We start from the raw sequence: 22,308 nt of genomic DNA, 5'->3' as shown, positions 1-22,308 counted from the left end.
GCTTCAGATCAGCTCAGCTCTGGCTGTTGCGGGCATTTGGGTATAGATCCAGAGGATGGAAGATCTTTCCGTCTCTCCTCTCTGTGATTTTAATCTGCCTTTCCAATAAGAATAAACAATTCTTAAAAAGCAAGCATGTTTATTACTGTTTCTTTATGGGCATCTTCAGTCTTTGGCAGTTGTGGGATTGCTCTGCACAGTGATCTCACTGTCCAGATATGTGAGTATGTATTAATACTCTGTATTCTGTGTTCTGGAAGAATCCCTCCCGTGCCTTCAATTACCAGTGCACTGATCGCCTCATTTGCCATCAGGCAGTTGTTCACTTCTGTTGAGTTTCTGTCTGTCTCTTACTTTTTGAATTTTGTTTTCTTCTTATGTTTCAACAACAATGTCTTTAATTTCAAAAGACTTGGAGGCTTTTTTGATTTCAGCCTTTTAATTTCACAGAGTGATATAGTTTATTGATCTAACTTACTGAAACCTCTTAATACATTTGTTTCTCTCAATAACTCCTTATTTCTCCTTATTTTGCTGCATTTGTTTGAGTTGTGACTCGTTTTGTATTATTTCTCGACAAGGATTTGCGTTAAGCATTTGGGGATTTGTGCAGTTTGTTTACATATGTAAATGAGGCATTGATTAAGCAAAAGTTTTGATGAACAGTCTGAACTCAGGGCTCTTGAGGATCTCTGTAATTGATGAGTTGTTGGTTGATTGCTGTCCAGTTGATTTATTCTTCTGGGACTATGGTACACCTCTTTCCTGACAATGAAATCTTTCCTGCCCATAGAATCTGATGCTTATCAGCTCATTTCTCCAAGTCCTGTCATCCACAATGAATCCCCTGTGTGGCATCTGCCTTTATTTAGCAGCAGGACTTAGAGCTTTAGCCTGGCAAAATCAGCTAATCAGCTCCCTAATTAAGTTTTCTATCTTTCAACTATAAGGGCTAATTTTACTTCCAACCTTGCTGCCCAGGCAATATTGAGTACCTCCAAGTGCCACAGAATATATTTACTATTTTGAAATTGATTTTTTGAGACCCTAGCTCAAATGTGAAACACATTCAAGTTTCACATTTCACAATCACATTAGCAATAACACAAATATTTTTCAGTACAAAAGTATGGAAACAATTTCTAGATGTTGTCCTAGAAAGAAGCCCTCAACTTCAGTTGGCTCCGGTTCCACAGAGATCATTGTTTGTAAAAGTTCCTGGATCAGTCATGGTGGGGTGTGCACACCTGTTAAACCACAGCCTGTGTCACCAGCATCTCATCTGAGCACTGGTTTGAGTTCTTGCTTCTCTATCTTCCGTTCAGCTCTCAGCCAGTGCATGTGGGAAAGCAGTGAAAGATGGTCCATGTGGTAGACTGTGGAGTTCCAGCACCAAAAATAGGAACCCCTTTATGGATTCCAGATTTAAAAATTTTGTTTCTTTTTATTTGAAAGGCAGTTTTACAGAGAGAGAAGGAGAGACAGAAAGAGAAGCATCTTCCATCGACTGGTTCACTTCCCAAGTGGCAGCAACAATGGAGTTGAGCTTGTCTGAAGCCAGGAGCTTTTTCTTAGTCTTCCACATGGCTATAGGGCCCTAGGACCTGATCCATCCCCTACTGCCTTTCCAAGGCATTAGCAGGCAGTTGGATCAGAAGTGGAACAGCTGGGACTCGAACCAGCAAAGCCTATGTGGGATGCTTGCAATACAGGGCAGAGGATTAGCGTATTGGGATTCTTATTGGAGAAAGTCAGTCAAGTTCCCTGAGTTCATGCACATATAGTGATCATTTAATTTGTACTTAGAATTACAGAATCAGGAAGAAATGAGAGTGATCTAGCATAACTAGTTAAGGGTGAGGCCAGCAAGAACTCTTGTAATAATGCTGTTTGTTTAAACGTTCCCTTGGTTAGGCTCACCTTCCCAGGATGCAGCTGTCCTCTGGAGTGTGGGGCACGTGCTCACACTACACCCTAGATGAGGTACCCCTGACTTCCTTCCACAAAGCACGGGAGGCGGGCAAGAGCTTCAGGCCCTCCTATCGCCCTCTCTGTTCCCACTTAGTGGAGGGCACCGAGCTCTCTTGCTTCTGCTCAGAGATGCCAACTTGGGGTTCTCTCTTTTGGCTGTGGCAAAGCACGTGGCTCCCAAAGGATGGGTATTTTTCGGTGTGAGGTGGCCTGCTCTTGGATGTGTGTTGGTCTCCTAGATGCGTCCATTCCATCTCAGTAAGAGCTGTCTTTTTGCCTCAGCGCTACCAGCCTCATCAGCGTGGAGAAAGGAAGGCAGGTGAGAAATACCAAGCTAAGTCAGTGACATTCTGTTCAATGAATATATTTGGAAGCAGAAAATAAGTCTTTGATGATGTTTAGACATGATTTTGTTTTTAAGAATAAGTATACTCCTATTCAATATTTTAGAGTTTAAAATAGCCATTTTTCCATCTTTTTAAACCCCATGTAGGTTTCTTTGTGCTTATTTTAGAGACAATAAATACAATGGAACTTACTCATGGAGACTGCAGTTCGCTGTAAAAATAAATGAAATTCGAAGAAATTACTTATTGTGTTTCTAGGAACGGTTTAGAGATGATTCATTACCAAAAGTAGTTGACAGCCATGTATCATGTCTTCAGTGAATGACACCAGCAACAAGACATTTTCACTAGTGGTCAGTGGAGATAATTTAACTGCCTTTCTACTCATGTACCTTTCATTCTGAATGGGTGATGCTCTCACTGGAGGTAGGGGATGTGGTAAAAAAAAAAATCCAGATAAGAATTATTAAAATAGCTCTTGATACAATTTTTCTTGTTTAAAATGTAAGCATATAAAGCAATATCTGCCGAACTGTTCATAGGTAAGTGCAAAGGATGTTACATGTACGTGACGAGGCATGTTGGTGTGGCTGGGAAATAGCCCATCAGGCTCTCTTCCATGGGGTGAGCGCACAGAATCTGGTTTGACTTCCAACCGCTATTTGGTGACATCGAATTTAGTGGAGCCTCATGTCCATTCAGAGCAAGAGATTCTTAGACTGGCTTTATGGTCTTGAAGAGTGTGTGTGCATTTACTGTCTGAGATGCAGCTTTGAGTCTAAACAGAAAACTCAAGAGGTATCTCCTTGCTTTTCCTTTCTCAAAACGTCCATAGGCTGATTTAGAGGTTACTTGGTGTTGCCAGTGAAAAATTGATCCTGGAGATAATTTCTTTTCTTGGCAAGATAGAACAGATTCTTTGGGTGAATTATAACGTTTAGTATTTACGGCAGCAACTACAGCTATGGGTCTTGATCTTCCATTGTTCTATCACATTCACCCTACTTTGTCAACCTTGTTTGCCTTTGAAAAGTTTATTAAGTGGACACATTTCATCTGTATCTCAGGAGAGCTTTAGAAGCTGGGTGACACTTGATACCCTGCCCTCCCTCCTGGCCAAGTTCCACTGCCATTTTCCTCCTTCCTTAGTTACCCCTCCCATGTAGAGATCTCTCAGAACTCCCCGTAGTAGAAGTTTGTCAATATTGTGTTGCCTGAAAGCTAAACATGATGATGCTTTTCTTATTTTTACAGAAAGAAATGAGAAAATTAACAGAAATCTAAGGATAACAGTTTCCAATTGCTTATTTTGAATTCCTAATTTCCCTTTAATGTTTTTCATTCATAATATTAGAGTGTTAAAGATGATGATAGTTTTTCTTATCAGAGAGCTACTTATTAGTTAAGTTCCTTTTTCGAGTCTCAAATAGGTAAGGTAAGTTATGAATTTGTAGCATTTTTTATTTGTGTTCATATTACCTTTTTTGCTTGTTATTGTTTTTTTAAATACATCTACAGTTTGAAGACTTAGCTACTCCCCTGCCATTACATGGAGTTAGTACTGTCAGTTGGGCTTTTTGGGCTATATTAAGATGCATAAAAATTGCTATTTTTTGAGTACATTTATAGTCAATGCTCAAGAAAACACATTCACTTTTATAAAAGGGGAAAAAAAAGCATTTGAAAACTTTAAATATCTGTGAATAGTCAGTCCTTAGAGGTGGTCACAGATAATGGCTTTTAGTATTTTTCTTTTGCTGCTTTTAAATACTCTTAGGCTCACATTTGTGCTAATGCCCATTGGAACAAAGGCAGGAGTATTTTCAGGAAATAGTTGTACTTAGTACTTCATTCTTAGTGTTCTAAAAATTGTTTACTGGAACGTCCTCATTATGTTTAATTCCAATGGAGTCTTAGAGAAGACAATTCTTTATGTGGGTAGGAAACAGAAAAATGAGTTGGGTTAGTATTGAGTTAAAATTGCTGAGACTCACATTTTATGAGAATAAGATATAATTTTAAGTGCCGCAATGATTAATGAGTGAACACTCACGTCACGTATCTCTTTCTCAAGGATGCTTCTAACTCGTATTATTATGATCCTATGTTTCCATTAATTTGTTGAAACTAATTTTAGAAGGTAAAATTTCCATGTCTAAGAATAGAAAACTCCTGAAATTTTTAAGTATCATCTAAGAGTGTTTATTCCATTTAAAGGAGAATTGGGAGTTCTCTCAGTATTTCTTTTTTCTCTCAGTTTTGTTTTTTTTTTTTAAAAAAAGCAGAGATCAATTTAGAGCTTCCCCAACCAATTAACCAAGTTCTTATTGCTGTGTATAGATATAGAGTTTGCTGCAAAGCCACAAATTTAAAATTTCATTTTAAAGAGACTAAAATCATGCCTTGATAAGATCATCAAATTGATTTATCTTAAATGAAATAAAAAATTTTAAAGTTTTTTGTGATAAATAGTATACAAATAAAAGGAGTTAAAATGAAGAGAGGAAATGAAAATGAAAAAAAGGAATGGAAGCTGAAAAAAAGGAAAATAATATGATCATTTGGTTCAGTTTTAAGACAGTGTGTCTTCTAACTGTCATTGTCTTGATATTTTAGATATATAAGCCATAATTGTGTGAATGCAAAGGCTTGAAAGATTAAGAATGATCTCAGTTCCTCTCCATGTTTGGAGGTGTTTGTGTCATGTATAGACACACACAAATACAATACATTCCTTTTTGCATTGATTTGTGAAATTGTATCATTTGTATTCTGTGCCTCCTTGACAGAGAGAGAGAGAGAATTCCTACACCAAGTTACTGACATGCAGTTAAGATGGTTGACTTGCTTCTCTGACTTAGCATTTTAAAAAAACGTTTTTGATTTTCCAGTGTCCTGTCTACTGCTGCCTGCATATGCATTTCAAGTTTTATTTCAGCAACGTAGACACATCCGGCCATGCACATTGCTTAGATGCTCTGGGCTGCAGCATTTCCCTTGAGATTCTGTTGTTGTTTCTGTCAATAAAAGCCAAGGGCATTACACTACATAAAAATGTCACATTGCAAAGATTTTTCTAAGATTTTCACTGACAAGCTATTTCTGTAAAGTTAGTTTTATATCTTCACTACTATTGCTTTTGTCTAAAAAGACACGTAAGATAAAATGTGTTTTTCTTGTCATATCCGAAGATAACGAAATTTAGCATGACCTTAGAATTTTAATATTGCTAGCTTCATTTAGATAATGTATAGGTATATGTGTTCAAGCTGAAGATCATTGAAAACTGCCTACATATCTCATTTTTTTTGTCATTATTCTCATCAAATGTTTAACCTGAAGGTGGGTAAGAAATCTATTGAGTCAGCCTAATAGTTTTCCAAGTATGGATTCACTATTAGTTTAATGCTTACTAATCTTGTGTATCAGGTAAAAATTATAACCATTTTATTACATGAATTTTTAAAAGATTTATTTATTTTTATTGGAAAGGCAGATTTATATAAAGAAGGAGTGCCAGAGAGAAAGATCTTGCATTCTCTGCTGCATTCCCCAAATGGCCAGAGCTGAGCTGATCTGAAGCCAGGAGCCAGTAGCTTCTTCCCACATGGGGGCAAAGTGTCTTTATATATATATTACGCTTTCTTTATCCAGTCATGTATTGGTAGATGTATGGATTGATAACATATGTTAGCTGTTGTGATCAAGCTGCAATGAACATGGATTGGAAATAACCCTTTTATATGCTGATTTCCTTTCAGTTGTGTTAATTCCCAGAGGTTGGATGGCCAGATCGTATGGCAGATCAGTTTTCAGATTTCTGAGGAGTCTCTGCATTGTCTTCCATAAATAGTTGCACTGGTTTAATTCCCACAAACAGTGGGTGATGGTACCTTTCTCCCCACATCCTCTCCAGCATTTATTTCTTCTGCTTCCCTTTTTTAAAAAAATTTTTAAAATTTTATTTTATCTTTAAAAGTTTGCTTATTTTTATTGGAAGGCAGATTTTCCTTCCAATGAGATAACGAGGAATTACCAATGAGAAAATAAGGAATTATTCCAATGAGAGAATGGGAAAACTGAGATAAAGAACTTGCATCTCCTAGTACACTCCCCAAACGGCCACATGGCTACGACTGAGCTGGTTCTATGCCAGGAGTCAGACGCTTCTTCCGGGTCTCCCACATAGGTGCAGGCTGCTAAGGCTTTGGGCCATCCTGCACTGTTTTTCCAGGCCACAGGTAGGGAACTGGATGTGAGGTACAGCTGCTAGGACACAAACTGGTGCCTATAAGGGATGCTGACACTCTGCCAGGTAGATGATTAGCCAGTTGAGCCATCACATAGGCCCTGGTTTCTGATTTCTACATCACAATTCTTCTAACTGGAGTGAAATGAAAAATCTCATTGTAGTTTTCATTTGCATTTTTCTGATGACTAGCGATTCAGAGCATTTTTTTTTTCATGTGTCTGTTGGCCATTTGGGTTTCATCCACTGTAAAATGTCTGTTCATGTCCTCTGCTCATTTCTTAATTCAATTGTTTGCTTTACTGTTGCCAGAGAAACAGTTTGCTGCATAAGGCTTTCCTAACACAGCTTAGGAAAGTACACATGATATTGAAAAGTGGCATCTGGGGAGTCTCTCCTACTTCATTAATTTTATGTTGGAGATCTAACAGGAGGAGCCTTTTGGCTCAGTAAACACATGGCTCGCTGGGAGGCCTGTGCTGAAAGTGTAGTGCTGTGTTCAAGTTCCTGCTCTTCTGCTGGCACTCTTGGGAGCACTGGTTTGTGTCCCAATTGCTCACTTCCGTCCCAGCATCCCGTGGCCAGGGAGGACAGCAGCTCCTGACCCAAGGCCTTGGGACCCTGCACGCACCTGGGAGACCTGGGGGAGGTTCCTGGCTCCTGGCTTCGCATTGGCTTCACTCTGTTCATTGCAGCCTTTTCTGGAGTGAGCCTGCAGATGCAGGATCTTTCTCTCCATAAAGTTGCTCTGCATTTCCAAATTAGAAAATAAATCTTAAAAAATCTGATTCATATTGGTACTTTGAAATTCTAACCTTCTTAGTTTTGATTCAGCCTATTTTGAGTAAAACACTGAAAATAAGCTTTTCTGAAGCATTATCTGAAAGCACAGAGAAGGACTGTTCCATATTCTTGGGCTTGTTCCAGTGCGTCACTCACACACCCGCATTTGCTTATATCTAACACTTGTGATTAGAATGTTAGTCTTTTTCAAATATTTCTCCCCACACACCTCAGTGGAAACAAACACACCAATAGAATATTGTTAAAAATCTGATTCATGGATAATAAATATTTAGTAAAAACATATTACTAAATATTCAGATTGGAAGGATGCAGTGAAATTAGCAAGCTGAAAAATTGCCAAAGGGAGACCAATTTGCTGTCGCATTCCTAGTGTATGATTTGACAACTTGCATTAAATATTTTTCAAATATTCAAATCCTTTGGTATAATTAACTCCACTTTTTGTAATTTGTGTGCAGAAACTAATCAACATTGTGTACTAAGATTTCCATAAGGTTTTTATTGCAAATAATTTATAGTATCTGAGGGACTAGAAACAATGTAAATATTCAGCAAGACAAAAAGGCATAAGTTATGATGCAGCCATAGAGTAGAACATTTTACAGCCTTTACAAGATGTATTAAGAACAATTAATGACTTGTATTTTTTTTCAGGTTATTATATGGGTAGCCACAGAGTATAACAAAGTAAATTTTCACCTCGGATATGTATGCTTTCTTGCCCTGCCTTCATGGCTAATGCTTTGTGTAACCTGGGAAAAGTTTAATTTATGTTAACTCTCTTCATCGATTATTTAGGTAAAGTAATAGTTCCTGCATAGGGTTGCTAACAAGGTTGATTGGGATGAAATTTTAAGTATTAATAATTATGATTTATAATGATAATAAAGTACTATTTTTCTTCTTAACATAAATTATTTTTTGTGTGTATCTTTAAGCTTTGCCTATAAAGCAAATAGTAAGGGTTTTAAGATACCAACAGCTAGTAGATGTTTTCAATGGATTTTGCTTATCAGATTAGGCCCAAAATTACTTATTATGTAATATTTATTACTCTGCTGGGTTAGATAACGGGTAGGAATAATAGCATATTAACAGTATATTTTTAATGTATGGATTTACATACATTTAATGGGTTCACTTGTATATGTGAACACACACACACACACACACACACATGCTTGTGCACTTAATTCTTACAGAGACTCCTGAATAGGATTCTTATTAATGTTATTCTGTAGATGTGTGTGCCGGAGAGACAACTTTTTCAAGGTCACACTGAGTGTTACTGAATAAGCCAGTGTTTTTTAAAGCCCAGGTTGTTGGTAATTCATCAATATTTTGTACAGTACATGAGTGTAAGATCCATGCAGAATGGTGTTAACACTGAAATGCCACATCCTACCACTTTGGTAAGAGTGGCCAAATCTGTCATTTTTGTTCAAAGAATGACTGGCCAGATGGAAGAGAAGACAGTTAGGACTGCATGCAGCATTCTTCATTATTCTACAGTTTCCCATTACTTCCTGGGCTCCCAGCACAGGTACCCACTGCTGAGACCACAGCACATCATTCTACCCCTTATGAGTGGTCATGCTACAGCATTCTTGTTTATGGTGGATATTTATTTTTCCAACCAGTTGGCTCAAAATGGTTCACATGAAACAATTGATGGATTTCAAAGTATTTTTCTTATTTGAGCTGCACAGTTTGTTTACTTTAGTTGCATAATCACTGTAGCTTTATCACATGCCCTCCCCTTCACACCATACATAAGCTTCAGATGTTTACTAACAAAACCAATGTGGTTTTTCCCATTTAGAAGATTCACAGCTTTGTGATGGCATGTGGTTACAGATCTCAGATCTGAGAGCGTGATTTTGGCTCTTGTTTGTAAGTTTGCTTGACTGAATAGTTTGTAGTACAATTTAAAATTCCTTGGAAACATGAAGCAGTTTGCCAAAATAAGTGTTTTCCATCTAAAATGCCAGAATTTCAGTGTGTCTTGCAACATTTTAATTAGGCTGCTTGTGGAACAAAATGTGTGCATATCACACTGAAGGCAAAGGAAAATCTCCCTCAGTATAATTATTTTAGCAAAAGATTACTTACATTTTCATAATTAGTCAAGCATTTTGTACAGAGAATTTTACATTTTAATTGCAAAATTATACATATATAAACCCACTGCAAATTAGCAGCCTGAATACAGTTGTAATTCTCAGTGCACTGTACTGTTGGTAATGTTGTCACATCACACGTTGGTGGTTTAGAGAGAGAGATTTGCGGTATCAACCTGTTCAGTTTGAATCATTGCCAGAAGAACGTTGACTGCTAATGGAACATTCTTTTTTTCAATGGAAGTCCAAAGCTCAACAGATTTCAGGAGTTTAGGAAGCTCAGAATTTCCACTTCTTGTATAGCAGTAGGTGTTTATGTTCGCTGTATTCTTTGTAGAGGTTATATAGATACAGTGCACCCTGAAGAGAAAAGAAAGGATAAAATGTTTAATACAATTTCTGCAACTACATTTGAATTCATTCATAACTATATGCATTGCTTCAAGTATCAATATGCCAGCCAGATTTACTATTTAGGGAAATGTATAACTTATAGCATATACATTACATATGAAATGCAAATATCAGTTATAAAACTATAGAATAAAATGGAGTGGAACAGATGTGTAAACACATAAAAATTAATTTTAAGGAATAGAAATGAGCAGAAATGAAATTAAAGATCAAATGTGGTGTCATCACCCCATGAGAAAAAGCATACGTATCATTATGAGCTCTTGGTTGAAAGAGCCCATGCTCTGGTAAGCTACAAAGTGGAACATGAGCTCGAACTCTGAGGCTGCAAACAGATCCTGCTTTCTCCCAGTTAATAACAGGTATTGAGTAATCCTTTGCTTGATGTAATCCTGAGAAGAAAATATGACATACCACTGTTGGCACAAAAGTGGATTTTTTTTTGTCATGTAAGATTTGCTTTCAATTAATGCTGAAAATACAGAAGATAAGCAAGAATCTTTAGCAACCAGGCATAAGAGAAGTAACAGATAAAGCCTTTCCTTCGATGAAGTACCCATGTGGAAGCTTCAAGACAAAGAGAGGCAAAAGTAAGTTCTGCTTCGACATCTTGGTACAGATTAGCAACAGAAATGTGGGCATGGGAAAAGTGATAAAGAAAAAGAAATAGCATTCTCCCTAAAATTACCTCATCGGTCATTGCAGAAACCTAATCTTAACCCACTCTGTAGGCCTAATTTGCCACTAATCATTGTGTTCAACAGGTAAAAAGTAGGAATATCACAGTTCCACAGTTTATGAGCTAAAAGTGATAACCATATCCCAAAATTACCACTTCATTTCTATTCCTGTGTTGGAATTCTGTATTAACTGCCACATGTTATAGAAAATACATGATACTCATCTTCCTGAGACTGTTTCATTTCACTAATTATGATAGTTTTCAGTTGCATCCATTTTGTTGCAAAAGGCACAATGCCATTCTTTCTTTAATGGCTGGGGAGTGTAGATATGCCGCATTTTCTGATCCAGTCATCAGTCCATAGACTTCTACGTGGGTTTTATTTTTTTAGCAGTTGGTTAGCAATAGTTCGTTTTATTTCTCAAGCTAAGTAATTTCATGAACATACTAAAGTGTACTTATCCATTCTGTTGTTGATAAACTTCTGGGAAAAATTATAAGTATACAAATGTAATATTATAATGTAATATTTGTGTTGGTGCATGAACGCCGTATATTATGTGTCCTGTACTCCTCTTTGTGCCTTCCATATGCTTTCCCCTCTTTATTACATTCTAGATGCTTTCTCTTGATCTATCATCAAGTGCAGCGATCTTCTCTTCAACTATTGCTCATCTATCATATTAGCTATCGGTCTCAGTTATCATGTTTTTCAACTCAGAAAGTTTCATCTAAGAAGTAGGCATTTCTGGGGGCCAGTGCTGTGACATGGCAGACTAAACCTCCATCTGTCCTGCCAGCATCCCATTTGGGTGCCAGTTGGTGTCCTGGCTGTTCCATTTCCAAACCGGCTCCCCCCTAGTAGCATGGGATGGTATTGAAGGAGGTCCCACATCTTTGGGTGTTTGTGCCCATGTGGGAGATCTGGAGGAAGTTCCTTGCTCCTGGCTCCGAACTGCCCCGGGTCTGGCTGTTGTGACCATTTGGAGAATGAGCTAGTGATTAGAAGCATTTGAGTAACAAACCATCAAATGGAAAATCTCTTTCTGTCTCTGTCACTCTGCCTTTCAAACAAATAAGTCTCAAACACAAATCCTGTAAAACTGTCTTATGAGTACCCACTGTTCATAAGTGCAAGAGAAGCTTGCTTGCTTGATCAGATGTGGTGTGTCACTCTTTGAAGTTATTTAGATGATAAGTTCAAGGTACTATTGAGATTTTAGTATATTTTTGTGTTCTTTTAAGTTTGCATTCATAGTAACCTACTCCAAAGTAATACAGGCTTCCATGTTCATATCTGTGTGCATATGAGCTAGTTTTAATACATCACAGATAAATTAGCTGGTAGACACCAGTGGTTTTATATGTGACACTTTTAGAGTAATCAGAAAAGGAATGCAATGAACAATTCTGATTACACAACTTGTGCTATACATAAAAATTGATACTATGTAAGAAATATCAGGGTAATTACAATGAACACACAAGTTATATTTCCCCAGCCCCAAGCTCTTTATTTCTCCAAGCTGTTACAGCAAATGAAGGTGAGGCGAGTTCCTTTGCTTTGAAATGTCAACATGGTTTTCTTATTTGCTTCGGGTTGAGTTTGTTTTCCAAATAAAATGCCAAGTTTGGGAGCACTGCTAGGTGTTTAGGGATGTTTTTGAGTTCACTCCAGTGAGCAACGTAATTCTGCCTAAGATTCTGTACTTTCAGTGATCAATTTAATCAAATCCGCTGAGGTAAAATACACTGCTCAATATGAAAACCTTCAATATGTCTTTGTTTTCATGGCTGAAATTCTAAATAAAATCAGAAAAATTTCCTCCAGAGAGGCAGGAAGTAAATAACGGGAGAAGGAAATACTGGGTATAAACATTCCCACCCTCCTTCCAGATAGATTTTTATTTTCTTGTAGTTTCTATCTGCTGGAAAGTTTGTAATTTGTACAAGGAACTCTCCTCTGGGCTCAGCACAAGAACCTCAGACATATCAAGTACAAATTAATGCTATGGCAGCTCCATCTCCCCTGCAGTTCCCTGCTTGTGGCCTGGGAAAGCAGTAGAGGACGGCCCAAAGCTTTGGGACCCTGCACCTGTATGGGAGACTTGGAAGAAGCTCCAGGCTCCTGGCTTTGGTTTGCCTGAGTTCCAGCCATTGTGGCCACTTTGGGAGTGAACCAGTGGGTGGAAGATCTTTGTCTCTCCTTCTCTCTGTAAATATACCTTTCCAATAAAAATAAATGTTAAAAAAAAATGACTCTCGTCATTGCAAATGAAATGAGGTCAAGATGTATTTGTTGCTACAGCTAAGGAACTCTAAGGCTGGTGCTCAGAAGCAGTTCTTTTCCATGGTGTGCCTGTGTCTTTACTGCCTTCTGAGGAAACTGGAGTGCAAAATGAAATAAATTGAGCTTCAGTCTGACTTGCTACTGTAAGGAATCTAGAACTAGCTTCAGAGTTCCTCTGCTCTTGTCTTGCCTTTTTGTCCCAACGTGCTTACCCACGATTTTAGAAATCTGGCTCAGAGGAGATACCATGAAGGGTCTCATTTTAAAACTAATGTCGTGTTTTGCTGCAGGTGGCTGATGTTTTCTGTTTTGTGTGTGCACGTAGAAATCTAAACACGCTTTCACAGCCCACTAATCACTGTGGTTACCTGACCATTTGAAGAAGTGAATAGTACAACCAAGCATTTGGCTAGCAGTTAAAATGCTTTTTGCGATGGTGACATATAATATTAGTGGGCATGGGTTCTATTTCTGCCTTTGCTCCAAACTCCAGCTTCTTCTTATTGTACTAGGCAGTCATTCTAGTTGTTGGGTTTTTTGCCAACCCCAGACGGAGGCCTAAATTGAGTTTCAGGTTCTTAAATTTTTCCTGGCCTACCTTTGGCTACCACAGGCTTTTGGGGAGTGAACCAGCAGAATGCTTGCTTACTCTGTGTCTTTCAAATGAATAAAATAATACATAAAATTCAAAGAATACATAACTAGCTGTAATATTTGCTGATGTGAAATGATAAGGAAAAGGTGTTCCATATTCCTTGACTCTTAAAACAAAATACAGGGTTTCAGTTAAACTGATGGTGACCTAATGTCATTTTTCTCAGAGTTGTGTTATTCGGAAATATTCACTAAAACCTAAGTGCATACTATATTTTATCCATTTGACAAAGAGTTGTGAAATATTTTTAGTTGGAGTTAACAATTTAGTTTTCCTGAAGGTTTTATTATTCAGCTGATTTTAAATACACCATCACAAATAATATCCTGAGAGATTCATCAAGGGGTAATCACAGAAAAAATCAGAGAACAATTCAAAGGACGAGTCGGTTTTACCCTTATCCGGATACTTTAGTTCTAACCCAAAAACGAAGTAGTTATTCATTGAGCTTAACGACTTTGAGCTTCTCGTTTGTGTGTTCTGCTGCTTGCAATGTGCATTTCCCACATGGCCTTTACGAATGTTTTCATCACGTTTCATTAGATAGAAACTGGGAAGCAAGGAGACACTCGGGGGAAAATCTGAACAGCATATTGTAGAGTACTTGGGCTTGATGATTGTCGAAGTTTGTAACCCATCGAAGAACAGAAAGTGGAAAAAATAAAGAAGTTTGCCGCCATATTTTCTTGTGTGCTTGCTGAATTTGGTCACTAAGGGTAAATGAAGAGCCATACTTTAAACACCATGAAAAGCTGTTCTAACAAATGTATAAATGAGAGTATAGACTGCCTGGTTTTAAGACAGAGCTGAAATTCTTCCTCTGGCATCTAGAATTTCATCCTTTTGTGTTTAAACTCTGTATCAGTGTGAAAGGTAATGGGTGTTTTTAGTTCTAGGAATTATATTGGTATGATGTGGACCCAGAAAGATATATGTATGTTAGCAACTGAAACATGTGCAGTCCAGAATCAGACACAAATTCATACAAAAATGAATTATAATATTAAGACATTGCTTCAGATCAGTAGATGAGTAGATTTCATTTGGCATCAGAACAAATAATTTTTTAAAAAGTAATGATTAGCTATTTGCTTCATATCGTTTGTGAAAACAAAATTCAAGTGAAGCAATAGTTTATAATAGGGTAAATAAGAAGTATATAGTTATCTATTTATCAATCCAGAATTCTGGCTTGACACTGGTATTTCTAAGCTGAGCACTCAAGTCACAAATAAAAAAGATTTGAATCATTAACATAGAGGTAGAAGATGGATAGAGGATTAGATGTCTGTATCATCTATGTATAGATAGATAATATATACATCGTGGTACTCAAAAAGATATCGATGGAAATGGGAAATTTGAAATAATCTGTGATTTTATAATAAAAACACATATCAGTGAGTGAGGTAGTAATTTTTAATACATATAAATGATAAATTCAAAATGCTGATTAAAGTTTTTTCCTCAATTACATATTGCATATGGGATGAGAAGTGAATGTTTCCGTTCTCACTTGTGGAAAGAAATTATACACTGAGTTCTTACTTTTTGATAGGGTCACAAACAGACATTCACATCATGTTTGACTCAAAAATTCCATCATGAAAAATCTGTGTTAAAAGATGAATCCAACAAATATTGAGACACTTTTTAGGTATGCTCAAACTGGTACCTTGGCAGAGGGTTAAACTGCCATTCAACATGTCTAAATCAAGTGCTTACACTTCAAGAATGACAGTGGAAGTAGATGTCGCAATACTGCTTAGCTTTCTAAAAAATTATTTCATGGAAAATGCTGCTAAGGTAGCAAAAACTGTTAATGTAGTGTTGTGTAAAGAAAATTCCATCAGAAAATGCTATTTACAAAATGTATATAGGAAATAAAGAAAACCCTAAAAGTGCCTTTGCAGTTTTATAATATAGTAAATGAGGTTTCAATTTGAGGATGTCTTAAATCTTAAGCCACGTCACATAGACTGCCCTATTGAATGATTGTCCTTGGACAAACTGCAACTTACTGAATGGACATCTTATAATACCTGCATATGTAATATAAAATATTTACCTCATGAGCAATTACATGCTTCATTATCTCTATAATCATTTTATTTTAAATAAAGGATGAAAATGTATTTTTTTAAAAAATGCTGTAAGATCAAAGAACCAAGGTTTATCCAAAAAAGAAATCCTAATTTTATGGTTCACTGATGTATGAGTTTGGAGAAATGCATAAATACATTCAGTGAATCGATCCATGACCCAAGCAGGGGTCAGCTAAATCAGCTAATTTACCATGTGAATATACACACTGCATCAAATACAAACTGAAAGATAATGACTGGGCTCCACTTAAATTCATATTACTGTGAACTGAATCCTTAATTTTTCAGAGAGCTCTGAAATTGAGCAGCATAATTTGAAATGTGACGTTTATCCTTACTCATGTAAATTCCTTAAACAGGAAATGAAGCGTACTTACTAAGCTCTCTGAAATCAGGACATAGTTAAAGGTCATCAACTTAATATTTCAGAGCATACATTTTCTTCGAAAATATTTTCACAAAATTTAGCAATTTGGTGCTATGAAAATTCTAGTTAAGAATGTAACTGCAATGGTTTATCCGTTATGCATGAGATCATTGTGCACACAAATTCTAATTCTCGCACAAGTGCTGAAAATGGACTCCTCAGGATGGACGTTTGCCTTAGAGTAAACTTTTTAGTCTAGAAAAAGCATTTGCTCAACCTGGATCGATTCATAATCTTTGGCGTGAGTGACATCATTCAATCTTGATTGTCTTCCAGTTAGATATTATTTCTGTTCTATTGAAAGGGAAATTAATTTTTTTTAATTAAGTGATGAAGTTCATTCAGTGAGTAGAAAAGTTGGGCTTATATTTGCTCTTTGCAGGAAATATAAAATGTTTCAGATATATATTACATTTTATATATATATATGAAGATTTTTTAATTGGAAAGTCAGATACACAGATAGGAGGAGAGACAAAGAGGAAGATCTTCTGTATGTTGTTTCATTCCCCAAGCGGCCACAACAGCCGAAGCTCAGCTGATTCAAAGCCAGGAGCCCAGAGCTTCTTCTGGGTCTCCCATTCTGCATCCCAAGGGTTTGGGCTGTCCTCAACTGCTGGATGGGAAGCCTGGCTGCCGGGATTAGGACCGGCACCCACATGGTATCTGTGCAAGGTGAGGACTTTAGCCTCTAGGCTACCGTGCCAGGCCCCATCACGTATGTGTTTATTTTGCAGATATAAACATCCATGTGAGTTTTGAAAGTTTTATTGGAGTCCAGACAGTATTTGGGAGCAGAAATATAAACTTTTTGAGTCAGATTCTGGGTTGCTGTCCAAGCCAGTAGGCATGACACTTTTCTTCTCCCTGTCCTCTTCTCCCACCTCCTACACTCTGGCCCTCCAGTCTGTCTCCATGTATGTTTGTTGCATTGTGTTATATAGCCAGTGAATATACGCATCCAGTAGTTCACTAGTATTATTTTCTAATACTATTTTCTAAGGTCTACTCTATATGTGAAATGAGACTTTCAAAATACATTGATAGTTTCTTTGTGACGTTTACTATATAAATGAGACTTCAAAACTCACTGTGAAATACGCATGTATACTCATCTGTAAAATGAAGACGAAATCTTGGTTTCCTAAGTGCCTCTCATGTTATGTTCCATTTCAAAATTCTGGTTGTCAATAGGTTTTCTCATTCAATTATAAAACTCAAGTATATTCAGAACCTATTATTAAATAATAAGATGAACTTGACTTTCAAATTATTTTTTTTTTCATACAGGAAAACATCCCTCCTGCTTTTACCCATAAAACATAATGTGCATTAAAAAAAATCAAAGATGGAAATGTGGGGATGTCACATGTCTTAATGATTCTGTAAACCCAGTTGTTCTTCTACCCTGCGGCTGAACGCCTTTGAAAACACAATATTCAAAGCTGCAGATTACTAGCACTTAGATGCACAGGGTTGATGTAATTTCAGGCTGCTTGAATTAATTCTCTCTGACAAGTTCTCCTTTTCAAAGCACTGGCAGTAAAGTGCTTCTTTGTGTATAGTTATAAACCAGGCTCCAGTCTGTGGGAGTTTTCACATTGTTTCCAATATATTGATGCTTGGACAAAGTCGAATCATCCCCCATGAAAGCCTCACTGCCCAAAGGGTCTAAACCCAATTGCCAGTGGTTTATTCAGCTCTGACAGTTCTCACTGTGATCCTAACAGCCTTTGGTAAGACAAGAAGGCCGAAGGAAAGCTCCAGAGACTTTTCTTCTGTTCGTTTTTGTAATAGTTTCCTTGCCACAGGAGACTTCAGAAGATTTGTGGAGTCTGCTTTCTTTTCATTAGCAGCAAGTGCAATGCTGTTGGGTAAGTTAATGTGTGGGGCTATAAAAAAAAAGAGTACTGTAGGTATTATTTTTTATTCTATACATAAAAAATATCCTTTTATTTAAGTACAACACCATTGGGAGCTTGAATAAATAGTGAAAGTGTTTTTGTAGTCTCTACCTTGTAGAATCTGGCTTCATTTTCTATGTTGAGTGCAATATCATGGTTCACTGGGTTTTTGGTTTGAACGTGTTAAAATTATCATTACTGGATGGACGAGGAGACCTGACTTAATTTCAGTACAGTCATAGTTCTTGTCATGGAACGTGACAATATTCCATGATTTCTTTAAATTTTCCTATGCAAAAAAAGTATATCAGTATTTTCAACTGAGTATGATATTACCTTTAAATTGACAGAACTAAATTACTATTAATCTAGCATCCTTCTTTATTTCATTACTAAAAGTTTATATGGTTAGTAAAATTTCTAAGTTGAAATGGGAAGAAAATACGTACGCTTATATTTGCTGTGGCGCAGTGCCAGTGACCCAGGAATGCTTTCATAGATTATATACTTAATATATCTTAATATATAAGATCCTTTCCATATGAAGTGTTAATGTATAATTTGCACGTTATATGTCTTAATTTCTCATTTCAAATTTATTCTATGTTTTGTTGTACTAATTACTGAATTAAAGGATTGATAGGCCATTCTGAATAAATTATGACAATAGAGATATTATTTGTTTTCTATGAAAGTATCGTACAAATAAATCTTTGATAAAGATCAGTATTTCATAAACTGGAAAACAGAAAAAATGGAAAAAAGGGTGAATCAAATAAAGAATGATTATTTCATTAAGATGATTTTTTTTCCTGTACAAAATAGAATATACAAAATGTGGAACAGGTATCCTAAATTCTTAATCCTGTCACTGTCAGTACCTCAGGTGTAAAACAGTAGTACTTTAAGAATAAATTAATATATTTCTTGGCTTCTGTGTTACTTTAAATTCATGTTCCTATGTGAAATAATATTACTCTTATAAATTATCTATATTATCATGAAATTGTAAGCCTAGAAAAATTTAGTTGTCACATGAAATGGGGACAAAGTAAATGATGACTTCAGAATAGGAATGATGAGCTTGACATTCATTTTTGGCTTAGATTCTATTTTTCTGTGAGAAGTAACAGAACTGATTGTATTACATACTGTGAATTGAAGTATCTGAAATAAGTGGTTGATTAAAAAAGTACTGCAGACCAAGTGCTCTTTCCCCCTTTTTGTCCTTAAATATTTTCCCCTGACAGTTTGTGATGGTGTGTTGACATTTTGAAATATCAAAGCGAATAATAGCCATTGATACAGCTGTCTGACTTACCGTGGTTCCTTATTATAGCAGTCATGCTACGACGGGCCATACTCCTGTCAACGACACTTCATCACAGATGCCCCAATTGCCCATATATGCATGGAAGCTTGGAGCATGCTTGCCAAAGCTGCAATAAATCAAGGAACAAATTATGTGACTGCTTCTGCTGTGCTTAGATTTTCTTGGGTCCATGTACTCTTTTCCAGACTTAGTCTCTAAGCAATGCATATTTATATTATTATTAATATTGTAGGACACAAAAGTGAGACTTGCTAGAAATTAAAAAGTGAAGCATAATATTAATAACCCCTCTGTTGTGGACAGTTTTAGGAAAGGACTTTAAGGCAATTATTTGCTTATTCTCTTCCCCTCAAAAAGAGATACTTTTATTTCAGAGACGGACTATTAGAACAAATAAATAGTGTGATTTTAGAAATTTTTTCAAAGTGGAATAAATTTCTGATGACTCATCAGTTATTTCTACTAATACTAACATATCAAGTTACAATATCATTGTTTTGTCTACTCAGCTGTAATGCAAGCAAATGCTTATTTATATATGTTTGTTTTGTACATTGCATTTAATAGAATAAGTTAGGATACTAGAATTTTCTATTTTCAGAGAGGATAATTGTTGCTTGATTGCTTCTAGTTAGCCAAATGTGAAATAATTCAAAGATGTGAATTAAGAAAAACATTATCTTTCAGTTTGCAAAGCAAGATTTATTTATGAAAGTGAGAAAAGGTCTCCTGCCATAGTGACAGGATAAACTCCGAGGAAGGAAAGATCTGAAGAAATTGGTGGAAGTGATGTCATTTATGCATCATCTCATGGGAAGCAGAACAACATGAGTCACTCAAAAGGGCAAGAAAAAGAAAAACACACCTCATTCATAATGGGCACCAATGTAACACCTTGTGCAAAACCAAAGAACATGAAGGGCAAGACCAGAGGATTCCTCCTCCCACTCTGATGCGCTGAAAACTCAGGCACCATCTCTCAGCAGAGATGAGCTCAGTATAAACTATGTCTCCTTGTTTTTATCATGACAATCAGTCTGAGAGATGGAGAGTGGTCACTTCTCTCTAAAGGAGACTGGGGGCAAAGCTGGGGAGAATATGCTCTTGAAAGGGTAAGCAATAGGAAGAAGCAAGGTCTTATGTTTTTCAAAAGTAAGTTTACCAAGGACCAGAGACACTAACACCGCCTTGCCCATCTGACTCTTCACATTCCCTCCTGCAGGAGATTGGACCTTAACTGCTGTGAGGGACATGGGACAACAATGGCTCTGGCTGCTTCATGCTGAAAAGGAGCATTGAGGAGCCAATAGCAGGAGAGCATTCTTCAGGGGCATCAGTCTAGAGGTCCCTGGTAAAATGTAGAGGCCATCAGGTTTCTGAAGTACTGGCTGGAGCTGGAAGGCTTCTCTGTGTAGAAGTCAAGATAACAAAATATAAGGCATTTGTAGTCATTCCCAATTTGTGATTTCATGAGTTCAGCTGAAATAATTGTCATGTGTAAATCTGTAAAAGTTAGACCTGAGCACTTTAGTTAAGAGCTAAGACTACATTTATCAGTTTAAGTTAACTCCTTTGAGAATCACATTGTTGAAGTAATAACACTCAATAAAACCAATGGGACATATTAAACTTTTCTGAGTTGCTCAAAATTGTTAGCTTAAATCAGTTAGGAGGCATAGAAATAATGAAAGAATTAGCATGTGGCATTTGGATATAAACCCATCAGTAAGACAGTTAAATACAAGCTAATTTCAAAGTTTCAGTGGAGTGACATCTTGTCTAAAATTGAGTTATGAATTAAAAAAAAAAAACTTTTTGGGAGAGGTGAAAGCTCCAGAGACTTGCAGCATGACCTGAATACAACCTGGACAACTTCTTAAAGGTGGCTACCATGGTCTTTTATCACAGAGTTTAGGAGGGGACCCCATAGCAGAGCAGAAGGATAAAATGAGGTATGTATTCCTGGTCCCAGTGTGACCCCCAGGAACCTCCTAAGTACTTTAACTGCAGATGCAGTGGACCCTATGTCAAGGAGTCTCAGAAAGGACACCCAGAGCCATGACCCACCTCCCACTGAAGTCACTAGAGATTTGACTGCCCTTGAAAGCAAGGGACACCAGCCCTTTTCTGTTGCAACTCCCACACAGCACTGAAGCAGGGTCATCCCAGGCTCCAGTGACACATCAGATCAGTACCCAGGAGCTCTGGGTGGGACTCATAGTGAAAGGGAAGTCTGTGAATTCCCTTCTGGACACAGGAGAGCAATGTTCTGTGTTCTTATCTCTAGTTTTACTCCGGTTCCTCCCTTACAGATACCGTAAGGGTGTCTCTTAGGGTCCCAAATTCTGTTGCCTACCTCCGACAGAGACTAATCCAAAAATTTTAAACACAGTATTTTTTTTTTTATTGATTTTTATTCCCACCATATAATTTAAGGAATTGTTTTCAAGTTGTAGCATGAGTTATCCCACAAACATAAAAGAAACTAAGCAGACATTGTATTAGAACTAGAGAATTCTCTGGCCAGCATCCACTCAATCAGCAAACCTGACAAATCGTTGTTTGCCTTAACTCAGTGAGGTGTTTCCCAAGGTTCCTCTTTCCTGAACCGTACAATACAGAAAGTACTCAGAAACTGAATGGCTTGTTTTAAAAGGAATTTTATCTGATGGTCTGTTGGCTGAAATTATACTTTGTTTTTGCTTGTCGTTAATTTTTTATGAGTCATTATTTTCAAACGGGCAGTCCCGAATATTACCTTTCAGCTTTTTATAAAATAGTAATTATCCAAAAGCACTTTGATTTCTCTTCGGTGAAGTGTCTTGATTTAAGATAATTTGTCAGGCTGGTATTTTTGAACTATCCAAAACTGTTTCGGCATCATTGCTTTGTTGACATACATTTGATAGTTTATATGTTTTAAATATATTGTGGGTTTTGTGGTCATATTTTCTGAAACAGGTAATATCGCTGACCCCATTCTTATCCATATAGCCTGTCTTAT

The sequence above is a fragment of the Ochotona curzoniae genome, unplaced genomic scaffold, assembly GCF_017591425.1.
Source record: "Ochotona curzoniae isolate NIBS_2020 unplaced genomic scaffold, NIBS_Ocur_1.0 contig_1302, whole genome shotgun sequence".
Taxonomy (NCBI): Eukaryota; Metazoa; Chordata; class Mammalia; order Lagomorpha; family Ochotonidae; genus Ochotona; species Ochotona curzoniae.
The sequence above is the reverse complement of the archived record's forward strand: the minus strand, read 5'-3'. Positions refer to the sequence as shown.